We start from the raw sequence: 10,100 nt of genomic DNA, 5'->3' as shown, positions 1-10,100 counted from the left end.
TTTCAAGCAATATAAAAATTACAAGGTGGTTACATTCTATTTTTAAGTGAATGATTACAATGAATAAAGTAAAAAGCAACATGTTTCTTATGTTTGTTGTATGCTTAAATATTTTACATATTACAGGTGAAAAACAATTATCCCCAAGAACCCATATAGAGTTAAACATTTATCTTTTAGACTTCTTGTAGATCAGAGCCTTTCAACCATAAACATTTACATAGGCAATAGATTTTATAATTGCCAGAAAAACAGGTTACTAGTTTTACTTTTCATATTTTAGCATCCAGTCCAATTAACTAACCATCCAATTCTTTGTTTTCAAGTTACATGAAGTTTAATGCTTTGTTTTAGCTACAATGCACACTGAAACTGGTGAACATATCTCCCAATATCAAAAAGAACTTGGACTAACTCCTGGGACTTGATTGTTTTCCTTAATCATTAACCTAAACCATAGTCTATACAGATCCTCAAAAGAAACTCATAAGTCCTGGCTGGGTGACACTTTGTTCTTATTTTCTATCCTCTGCAGCCCCTGCTTTATCGGGGCAAAGGGAAGGGGGCAACATAATATCCTGACTTCAGCTAGAGTACTTTTTCCACTTAACTAACTTCTATCATAATCCCTGACTACATTTGTTAAAAAAACATTTAATCACCAAAATTCTGTTTACACTAACACTATTATTGTAAAAAATCATCACTCCAGTTAAGCAGTGCAGCTTAAGAAGAAATCATCTTATTAATAATCCACAGGTAAAGTTGCCCAGTAGAACAGGATATTTCCATGAGATGATTACACTTCATTAAAGGCAGTGGGGATCTCTCACACCCATTTATACCATGCCAGATAACCAGAGAAAAATGGCAGCAGCAAACATTTAAAGGTACGGCAGTAGCAAGAGACATTCTGGAACTGAAGCCCTCAGAGCTTTACCTATCTGAGATTCACCCATCAGTGTCTTGCTTCCTGGTGGATTGGACTCGAAAAGCTCACCTCCTGCTCCTCTGCCATGCTCACTGACAATGATCCTTGGGTTCTTGAATAAAGCCAAGATGGCTGAGTCCTTTCAAGAGATTCTTCAAAAAGAAGGTGCAAGAGCCTGCCCTGAAGTGTCATAATTGTAATGATAACAAACCAAGTCAAGAATGTAGAAATAGTTAGATACCCACACTTACACTCCTATATTCCTTATTGTGTTTTTTTTTATTGATTTACATCTTTTGTAGTTTGAAGGCCTTATGCAAGATACACATCAGTATACCACTGACTTACATATACACCCAGCCTGTACATTGTGTTTTCTAAATATTATATACTATTACAATAACCCAGGATAATTCTTAGAAAGTACCTGAATTCAGATCTAGAGTTTAAAATATGATCAAAATATTAAGTTTAAAATATTATCAAAAATGTTTTGCATTTCCATAGGTAAGGTAAAACGTAAAGTGGCTCCCACTTGCCAGTGAAAATGTTAGTAAATAGAAACAAGAAATCAAATATTTGTTTGACTTTCTAACAAAAACCAAAAACTTAACAGGAGGATGAGATGGCTCACCAGGTCAGGGCACTCCCACACCAATGCTGATGGACTGAGTCCAAGCTTTGGAACTCATATGGTAGAAGCACAGAGCTGAGCACTACAAGTTGTCCTCTAACCTCCACACGCATGTCATGGTATACACATACACACTAAATGTAAAAAACAGAAGTAATACATGAACATAATATCGCACTCAAATAAGTGATGAAAAGTTCAGCTTATCGAATGCTTCTTAAATGGCTGGCTTAGAATATTGCAGCCTTTATGAATTAATCAATGTAGGCAGTAACACCAACATCACCAAAACAGCTACCAGCGTGTGTTTTCTGACAGTAGTATAAAAGCTAGCTGTGGAACCTAACATAGTGGTGATGCAGGAAGACCAAATATACTCCACTAAAAGATTTTTAAAAAAAAAGAAATCAATGAACTTCACACACATGTCAATCCCAGTTCCCACTCCCTCCTCTCCGCCCCTAACACCCCCCACCACTAATACCCTACCTATCATATACACTTTCTGCTCCCAGGGAGGGTGAAGCCTTCCATAGGGGGTCATCAAAGTCTATCATATCCTTTGGGATAGGGCCTAGGCCCACTCCCATGTGTCTTGGCTCAGGGAGTATCCCTCTATGTGGATTGGGCTCCCAAAGTCCACACCTATGCTAGTGATAACTACTTAACTATTACAGGAGATCCCGTAGATTTCAAGGTCTCCTCACTGAAACTCAACGTTTCTGAGGTCTGGATCAGTCCCATGCTGGTATCCCAGCTATCAGTCTGGGGACCAAGAGCACCTTGCTGTTCAGGTCAGCTATTTCTGTGGGTTTCACCAGCTTGTTCTGGACCCCTTTGCCCATCACTCATTCATCTCTGCAACTGGATTCCAGTTCAGTGATTAGTTGTGGGTGTCTGCTTCTACTTTCACCAGCTACTGGATGAAGGCAATAAGATGGCATATAAGACAGTCATCAATCTCATTATCAGGGGAGGTCATTTAAGGTAGCCTCTCCTCTGTTGCTTAGATTGTTAGTTGGTGTCATCTTTGTAGATCTCCAGATCTTTCCCTAGTGCCTGATTTCTCTGTAAACCTAAAATGTCTCCCTCTATTATGGTATCTCATTTCTTGTTTTCTTCTATTCTTCCTCCAACTCAACGTTTCTGCTCCCTCATGTTCTCCTCTCCCCTCCTCTTCTCCCTTTCTCATTCTCTTAGCTCCCTCTCCCCTGCCTCCTATGCTCCCAATTTGCTCAGGAGATCTTGTCCCTTTCCCCTTCTCCAGGGGACCATGTATGTCTCTCTTAGGGTCGTCCTTGTTTACTAGCTTCTCTGGCAGTGTGGATTGTAGGCTCATATTCCCTTAATCTAGGTCTAAAGTCCACCATGTTTCTCTTTTTGTGACTGGGTTACCTCACTCAGGATGGTTTCTTCTAGTTCCATCCATTTTCCTGCAAATTTCAAGATTCCATTGTTTTTTTTTTTTCTGCTGAGTAGTACTCCATTGTGTAAATGTACCACATTTTCTCTATCCATTCTTCAGTTGAGGGGCATCTAGGTTGCTTCCAGGTTCTGGCTATTACAAATAGTGCTGCTATGAACATCATTGAACAGATGTCCTGGTTCTATGATTGTGCATCTTTTGGGTATATGCCTAAGAGTGGAATTGCTGGATCTTGTGTAGATTGATTCCCATTTTCCTGAGGAATCGCCATACTGATTTCCAAAGTGGCTGTACAAGTTTGAACTTCCACCAGCAGTGGAGGATTGTTCCCCTTTCTCCTCATTCTCTCCAGCATAAACTATCATTGGTGTTTTTTATTTTAGCCATCCTAACAGGAGTAAGATGGTATCTCAGAGTTGTTTTGATTTGCATTTCCCTGATGGCTAAGGATGTTGCCCACTTTCTTATGTGTCTTTCAGCCATTTTAGATTCCTCTATTGAGAATTGTCTATTTAGTTCTGTTCCCCACTGTTTTAAAATTTATTTATTTATCATGTATACAGTGGTGCCAGAAGAGGACACCAGATCACATTACAGATGGTTGTGAGCCACCATGTGGTTGCTTTGAATTGAACTCAAAACCTCTGGAAGAACAGTCAGTGCTCTTAACCCCTGAGCCATATCTCCAGGCCCTGTTCCCCACTTTTTAATTGGATTGTTTGGTGTTTTGGAGACTAGCTTCTTGAGTTCTTTGTATATTTTGGAGCTTAGCCCTCTGTCAGATGTGGGGTTGGTGAATATCTTTTCCCAGTTGTGGGCTGCTATTTTGTCTTACTGACTTTTCCTTACCTTACAGAAGATTCTCAGTTTCAGGAGGTCCCCCTTATCAATTGTTGATCTCAGTTTCTGTGCTACTGATGTAATGTTCAGGAAGCTGTCCCCTGTACCAATTAATTCAAGGGTATTTCCCACTTTGTCTTCTAATAGGTTCAGTGTGGGTGGATTTATGTTGAAGTCTTTGATACATTTGGACTTATGTTTTGTGCATGGCAATAGGCTTGGATGTATTTGCAGTCTACATGTCCGAATCCAGTTATGCTAGCACCATTTGTTGAAGATGCTTTCTTTATTCCATCATATAAATCTAGCTTCTTTGTAAAATCAAGTGTTCCTAGGCATGTGGGTTAATATCGGGGTTTTCAATTCTATTCCCTTGGTCTATCTGTCTAATTTTTGTGTCAATACCAAGCTGTTTTCAGGACTATAGCTCTGTAATAGAGCTTGAAGTCAGGGATGGTGATGCCTCCAGAAGTTCCTTTATTGTACAGGGTTGTTTTGGCTATCCTGGGTCATTTGTTTATCCATATAAAGTTGAGAATTGTTCTTTCAAGGTCTGTGAAGAATTGTGTTGGGATTTTGATGGGGATTGCATTGAATCTGTAGATTGCTTTTTGGCAATATTGCCATTTTTACTATGTTGATCCTACCTATCCAAGATCTTGGGAGATCTTTCCATTTTCTGATATCTTCTTTAATTTCTTTCTTTAGAGAATCAAAATTCTTATGGTACAGGTCTTTCACTTTTTTGGTTAGTGTTAACCCCAAGGTATTTTATGTTGTTTGTGGCAATTGTAAATGGTGGTGTTTCTTTGATTTCTTTTTTTTTTTTTTTCAAAAATAATAAATGTTTTAATGAACCAGACCAAATTGCTTCAGGATAGTTTTCCAGGGTCAAAGAGAACAATCAGAAAGACTCCAACTAGGCAGGTCCAGGGTGCCCCAGTGGAGGGGCTTCGGTCTTCTCCCTTCCAGCTCCAGCCTCCACGCACTCCACTTTCTTTCCGGTGCTTTTCCATCTTCTCCATGGTCTTGTTGGAATCAGTAGGACTCTGGTGTCCGGGGTTCATACAGGACTTGTCAATTATTATGAAAGCCTCCTTGATATAATTCTGCATTGCAGATACAGCTGCACAGATGGCCTGGCTGCCAAAGCCGTGAGTTATCAGGCTGAAATGAGACAGGCAGTTCTGTATGTTCGTCTCCAAGACCGGAGTGGGCCTGTTGTTCCCGTTGGGTGTTCGGTCTTGATGGAGAAGGTCTGTGAATTCTTTGCACACTTGCTGTGCTGCTAGCAGCATGTTCTTCCTCGTGGCCATCTCATTTCGTCCCCCAAGACGCGATCTGGTTAAATAGTCAGCCACTGCTTTACTGGGAAACTCAGCCTCACACACATTGTCAAAGTCCCGTGCCAGGTGGACGACCTCGCCTTCCACAAGAGACGTGAGCAGAGTGACGTGGGCAGCTTTCTGTCTCCCAGCTGGAAGGTTCAACCCAATTTTGTCCAACTTCTCCCTCAAGGACCGGCCTCCGTTTTTGGATTTGCTCTTCTGAGCACACCTCCCAAGAGCGAGGCATTTAGGCATTCGGGTGGTGACAGTTGCCTGTGTACGTCAGCCACTGTCACTTTGTATTTAGATGTGGAGCTGAGCAGGGACAGTCTTCCAGCAATGGAGTAGAAGACCTCACTGGGGTTCATGACGGATCCCACCATGTCCTTCTATCACGGGAAGCCCAAAGTGTTCTTGGACATTGGAATGGGTCCTTTGAGAATCACAGTCTGATCTTGCAGAAGCAGATGTGGATCCTCCACATTCTGGGGGGAAATAATCACAATTTTTTTTAATTTGGGGGGAAAGTGTAGTGGCTGGAGGGTAAGAGAAGCGATAAGTAAGATGTCTCCACAAAAGTATTATCTGTATATAGTATGGCTACAGATTTTTTTTGAGTCAATCTTGTATCCTGCCACTTACATCATCATTGGTATCATGTAATCAATCATAAAGACTTAATTTTTAACCAAGATAGAATGGTGCAGAAGAATGGGTGTAATATTTATACAGCTGTGAGCTTATATAAATGTTGAGAAGAGGAAAAATTAAGTTGTAGATTATAGGAAACACACAATAAACATATAAAATATGTGCCGTTATAATCAATGTTAATTCTAGGACAGTGACTGCTACTCCTAAGGCAGATGTCCCTATCTGTTTTGTTCTGCAATAGAATAGCATTGCCTGGAGAAACCAAAAAAAAAAAAAAATAGAAGCTTATTTCCCATAGTTCGGAGACTGGGAAGCTACACACATCAGTTAGGTGCTTCTTGGTACATCATTGTGTTAGTTACTGCTGCTGTGATAAAATGCTGATAAAAAAATAAAACAACTTAAAGGCATAATGGGTTTAATTTGGCTTATGTTTCCAGAGGGATACAGTCTATTCTGGCAGGGAAAGCATGACTAAAGTCAGGAAAAGCAAGGCAGAAAGAGTGGAAAGATGGATGATGACATTTGTGTCCTTATATTGAAAGTAGAGAGAGACTACAAACTCTAAAAGCTCACTTCCAGTGATACACTTTATCCATTAAGGCTCCATCTCCCAGTGGTTCCATGGCTGTCCCAAATAGCACCACCAACTGATGATCAGGTGTTCAAACACATGAGCTTCTGGGAGGCACTTCTCATTCAAATTACATCTTGTTATGGTAGAATTGAAGTCTGTCAGAAGGAGAGAGAGGAGTGAAGAGAAGAGGAGGATGGGAAACAGCATGGAAGGGGAGAGGAGAAGGAAGCTGAACACATCCCTGTATCATGAGCTCAATCCTATAATAACTGATGTACCCCATTGATGGCATTAGTACAGTCATGAAAGAAGAGAAACCATGATGTAATCACTTCTTAAAGGCCCAGATCAATATACTCATGAACTCTGAAAGTAGAGACTGGTGTAGTATCTTAAAAGGATATCCAAGGAGGGAAAATATATGACTGAAACTGGGAAAAATAAGCAAACACAAAATTGATTAATTTATTACCTATGGATGGTGGCTACTTTGACTCTTTCTGTGTTATTTGCCCTAGTTACAAGATATTTTAAATAGTTTATTTAAAGGTAAAAAATGGTGCTATGTTCTGTGTTGGTAATAGAAAAACAGAAAAATTCAACTGCATCAAAATTGATAAATAATTGAAGTCAGTGGCAATAGTATTATCAATCAAAGGAACTGGGACATTACACGGGTATTCTGTTACCCAACCGTCCTTTCTGCAAAGCTCTCCCTACAGTTGGAAGAGAAAAGTATTTCTATTTTACTAGCTTCAATTTTTAGTACAATCAATGAAAAATAGATGATTCTTCCTTCCCTTACTTTTTAAAAAAGGGCCTTTGACTTTTGAAAATCAGTTTCCACTTCACATGTTAAACTTTGAAGTCCAACATTGACTTAGTAAGATGACTACATTATTAGATGCCTCATACATATAAATGCTCACCTGTCAAACATTTATAGAGCCCTAATGAAACATTTGCTTCCCTTTCAATATTACATTTGAAACTAGCTGTAAAAGATAGACACTTCAGTGATTTGTATGTACAAATGCAATTTGTATGTACAAGGGCAATAAGGAGTTGCAAAATCCTTGTTGGCTACAATAGTGTCTTTCCTAATGAAAAAGATACTTAAATACTTGAAGTAGTTTTGCCCCTTCTCCCCTTAATAGAGTTTTCTGGTCTTTTGGTTTTGATATTAGTGTTGTTCTTGAAAGCATAAACTATGCCATCTCTTAAATTCCAAGAAGTCTTTTTTAATACTGTAACCTAATTTAGCGTCATCAGTTAGCATTTAGTGTGTCTGTTCTCAGGGAGAGCTACATGTGAAATGTGCTGTAGAACTGTCCCATGTATAGGACTCCACAAAGGCGCCTTCTGCAGCTGTCAAGGCCTGGCAGCAGTATCTTCAGGGTACAACAACAACAAAAGTATAGTGAATGAAAGCTAGGGCAGCCTCCCTTGTTCTGCACTTATTGGCGCTCTGTAGAGGCTATTATTTGGATCATCTATTATTTAGAAGGGTTCTAAAAGGTTTTGTAGAATTCTAAAGAAAGTCCAGCAAATGTCTCCCCACCCCCTTAATTTCAGATTATTTAGAACAAGAAAGACCCTGCAATCTATTTAGATGAGCAATTAGATAACACAGTACCCTAGGTGGCATGTTTGGAGATTGTGTTGCTTTTATAAAGTTGTATAGTGTACATAGTGTCCAGAGGCAAGATCCAAGGCATCTGTGTATGGTGTGTGTGTGTGTGTGTGTGTGTGTGTGTGTGTGTGTGTAAGATTCTCCTCTTTAAACAATAATGCAAAACCAAATATCAAAACAGAAAATGCTCTCCAGCAGGTGATAGACAGGATACATGTTAGTGTGTGCCAACCCAAGATGTGAATATGGGTGGTGGCTAAGCTAGTCAGTCTGGGACAGTAGGACCACCCACCTGTGGTGAGGGGTAGAGCCAGCTTTCCTAGGTCCATGCCATTGGGGCCAGCTCTCCTATGAGAGGTGGGGACAACTCTTGTTTTGCGGTGTCCAGTTAGGGGCAGGACCAGCTGTCCCAGGGCCTGTGAAGGGCTGGGCAGCTGCAGATTTCAACAGGCATGGTTCCTTGGCTCCCTGTGGTAACATGGATCATGAACATCAACACAGACCCCAGTTGCACCGGGGACCATAGACCCAGACATGGCCCTCAGCAGCACCTTGTTCCCAAACATCATCATGACCTTGGTGGCAAAGCAGGTCACCCACATCAGTATGGTCCCAGTGGCAGCATGTCCCTCAGGCACCAACTTGGTCTTTGATGGCTGAGCAGATCCCAGGTATTCACACAGCTTTTAGTGGTAACAGCAGCCACTGACATCAACTCAGTCCCTGGATGCTGTAGGGTCATGAACCCTGATGTGGCCCTCAGTAGCAGCCTGAGCTTAGACTACACCATGGCCCTGTGTGGTAGCACAGGCCACTCAGATCTACATGGCCCCTGCGGAAGCATGACTCTTGAACACCAACATGGCCACAGGTTGTGGTCTAGTGACCAGGCATCCTTGTGAACTTTTGGTGACAACATGGGCTATGGACATCAACACAGACCCAGACTGTAGTAGAACCATAGGCCCAGACACGGTCCTCAGCACCACCCCAGGCTCAGATGTGGCAGAGTAGACCATGCAAATCAGCATGGTCCCAATGGCAGAATGGCCCTTGGACACCAATATGGCCCCAAGTGGAAGTCCAAGACCCTGGCATTGGCATGGCCTTCGATGACATCAGGAACCACAGACATGAACACAGACTCTGGCTGCGGTAGGGCCACAGACCAATATGTGGCACTCGATTGGTCCTGTAGAGCAATAGCCATAGGATCCCCATAACTCAGGGAAACAGATGGATGCCCAAGAAGAGTTTCAGTGACAGTCCAGTGATGATGGTCTGCCAGAGGACAGAGGTCTTGAGCCAGACCAGTGTCTCATTGCAATGAGCATTGTGGATGGTGCTGAGTGAGCAAAAGTGTATAACCGCTGCTCCTGGTGCCTCTAGGATGAATGAAGAGGTGTGGGAGAGATGGAAAAGATGCAAGAGCAAGGTGGGTTTTGTTTTGTTTTGAATTAATTTTGGGGGGATGTTTTTTTTTGTTTGGGGTGTGGGATGCTGCAGGGCGAGGGGCAGATATGGAGGAACTGGGAAGGGAGAGGGATTGAGTGTGGGGTAGATTATCACGTTTTTTGTTTCCAGTACTCTTTCCCGGTAGTTACCTAGGTCCAGCAGGCCACTTCAGCTCCCAAATTACACACGAGGCACTATATTAATTATAAATCTGTTGGCCATTGACTAGGGCTTCTTATTAACTAGCTTTGTCTTAATTACTAACACATTTCTGTAAATCTAAGTATTTCCACGTGGCCTTATCTTACCCTGGAATAGGTCTGGGCCTCTTACTCCATTGCGGTCTACATCCCGTCTCTCTGGGCCTACACTTCCCAGAATCCTCCTCATCTTCTAGACCAACCTGTCTTGCTTCCCTATTCACCAACAGTGCTTTATTAATCAACCAGTAAGAGAAATATATTTACAAAATGCCATCTCCCATCAGGAAGTATTTTATAATACTTCCTTTCCCTAAACTGCAACATACCAGAAAATGGCCTCAATTTTTAATAGGGAGACAAATTGCAAAGCTAAAGTGGCAGAGATAGTAGAGCAAGGACAAGCATAGCAGCTTTACCTG

General features: G+C 41.5%; 1 pseudogene; it reads right to left on the bottom strand.

Moving 5' to 3' along the window:
* Positions 1-4,703: 4,703 nt before the first annotated feature.
* Positions 4,704-9,233, bottom strand: LOC100773609 (annotated as a pseudogene).
* Between the last annotated feature and the right edge of the window lie 867 nt (positions 9,234-10,100).

This window comes from Cricetulus griseus, chromosome 2 (genome assembly GCF_003668045.3).
Source record: "Cricetulus griseus strain 17A/GY chromosome 2, alternate assembly CriGri-PICRH-1.0, whole genome shotgun sequence".
Classification (NCBI taxonomy): Eukaryota; Metazoa; Chordata; class Mammalia; order Rodentia; family Cricetidae; genus Cricetulus; species Cricetulus griseus.
This window is presented reverse-complemented; position numbering and strand designations above follow the sequence as displayed.